Here is a 2,625-nt window from a genome sequence, read left to right on the forward strand (position 1 = left end):
TCTGCGTTCTGTTGCTTCAGGGACGCATCCAGAAACACTATCGCGCCGCGTCTTTCTGCTACAGAGACGCACCCAAAAACACTATCGTGCCGCGTCCTTTTGCTTCAGAGACGCACCTGAACCTTGATCGCTCTGCGTCCCCACGCAGATCTCTAGTCACTGAACTGCGTCCCAGATGCACCTGAACTTCGTCTGCCCTGCGTCCCCACGTAGATCTCCAGATTCTGCACTGCGTCCCGGCGCTCTTTCCTTTCACTGTACCTGCGTCCCTTCGGGTATGAATGATTTCAATAATTTAAGTGTAACCCAAATAGTCAGATATACAGATCTGATCTTGTGCCAAAGAGATCTCAGTCCTTTAGTAGATTCGCCTTTTAGATCTAGACCAGATCTCACCCAATAAGGTATTCAACCCAAGACATGCCTAAACCAAATGATCTCCTTTGCTTTATATAGGCAAGCTCCTCCTCAAATCATGGAACAATACCACGAGCCGACACCACAATAACACAATACCGTCGGCTAGATACCAAGAGTAAAACACAAGAAACCCCCACGTGTGCTTTTCTCTGCCTTAAAATGTGTGCACTGGGTGGACGCACCTCCTGAACGGCTGGCCTGCGTCTCTGGACGCAGCTTCTGCATGGTGTACCTGCGGGTACGCACTTTCTGTAAGGTATACCTGCGTCCTCCTTATTTCCTTCAATATTTGATAGCTGATCATCAACTCCTGCTGTTGACTTGAAGAACAGTGACCTGTCACCTGAATGGGTTGCCATCAAGGACAACACTTTAGTCATAATTCCAACAATCTCCCCCTTTGGACTTGATGGCAACCTCACAAACTTCAGCTTCATTCTCCCCCTTTGACATCAAGGGCAAAAGGGGTATGCTCCCCCTAAGAACATGCTCCCCCTGAATATGAACCAGATCTGCAACAAAGAACCATAATCCACCATGAAAGAGATAGAGACATATTGCAGCTATTTCCAAGACCTCCTTCTGACCATCCTCCATAATGCCAACAATGCATTATATGCTCCCCCTGAACCTGTACCATCAATCAGAAAAGATTCAACAACAAGATGATGCATCAACAACCCCTAGCTTTTGCCTGAGGTACTCAAAGGTGTCCCTGGGCAATGGTTTGGTGAGAATATCAGCAACTTGTTCCTTAGAAGGAACATACTCCAACTTGACCTTCTGTTCAAGCACTTGTTCCCGGAGAAAATGATACTTGATTGGTATGTGCTTGGTTTTTGAATGCATAACCGGATTCTTTGAGATGCTGATTGCACTTGTGTTATCACATAAGATGGGGATAGGTGGTGTACAAGTGATTTGAAAATCCTGCAAAGTCTGCATCATCCAAAGAAGTTGGGTGCAACAAGATACAGCAGCAACATATTCCGCTTCAGCTGTAGACAAGGCAATCGAACTCTGTTTCTTGCTGAACCAAGATACCAGTCTGGAACCCATAAAGAACGCACCACCACTTGTGCTTTTCCTGTCATCCACGCTTGTGGCCCAATCTGCATCTGTATAAGCATGAAGAGTAAGATCTGTATCTCTAGGATACCATAAGCCATAATTTTGAGTCCCTTGAAGATATTTGAAAATTCTCTTCACTGCCTGAAGATGAGTCTCCTTCGGATTTACCTGAAATCTTCCAACTATTCCAACTGCATGCATGATGTCCGGTCGGGTACCTGTCAAATATAGTAAACTTCCAATCATAGATCTGTAGGTTGGTTGATGTACTGCTGCAGATCCATCATTTGCACTAAGACTACATCCTGTGACATGGGTGTACATACTGGTTTTGCATCTTCCATGCCATATTTCTTCAAAATCTGTTTGAGATACTTGGTTTGAGATAAAAAGATTCCTTCTTCCTTTTGTTGGATTTGCAAACCAAGAAATATGTCAGTTCTCCTAGCAAGGACATTTCAAATTCTTTCTGCATGACCGAGGCAAAGCTTTGACTCATAGCTTCTTCATTGCTGCCAAAAATAATGTCATCTACATACACAACAAGTATTAGCAATTTGTCATTTTCAACTTTTATATACAGATTGCTATCTGCTGAACCTTTTGAAAAACCTTGTTGATGAAGATATTTGCCAACCGGTAGTACCAAGCCCTTGGAGCTTGTTTGAGACCATAGAGAGCCTTTTTCAATCTGCATACAAGATTTGGATCATTTCCAAGAATGAACCCATCTGGCTGTTCAGTGTACACTTCTTCTTCCAAGTCTCCATTTAGAAAGGCTGATTTCATGTCCATTTGAAATACTTTGAAGTTTTGAAAACTTGAGAGAGCAAGGAACATTCGGATGGCCTCAAGTCTTGCAACAGGAGCAAAAGTTTCTTCAAAGTCTATTCCTTCTTGCTGCGCATACCCTTTACAAACAAGTCTGGCTTTGTTTCTAATTACTTCTCCATTTTCATTCAATTTATTTTTGAAGACCCATTTTGTTCCGATAACATTCTTATCCTTTGGTCTAGGAACCAGCTCCCAAGTGTTGTTCTTTTCGATTTGCTCAAGTTCTTCATCCATTGCTTTCACCCAACATTCATCTTTGCATGCTTCTTTCACGTTTTGTGGTTCAGTAGAGGAGAGTAA

This window comes from Pinus tabuliformis, chromosome 1_2 (assembly GCF_031772625.1).
Source record: "Pinus tabuliformis cultivar Carrire ecotype Pingquan chromosome 1_2, CPIR1, whole genome shotgun sequence".
In the NCBI taxonomy this organism is placed as follows: domain Eukaryota; kingdom Viridiplantae; phylum Streptophyta; class Pinopsida; order Pinales; family Pinaceae; genus Pinus; species Pinus tabuliformis.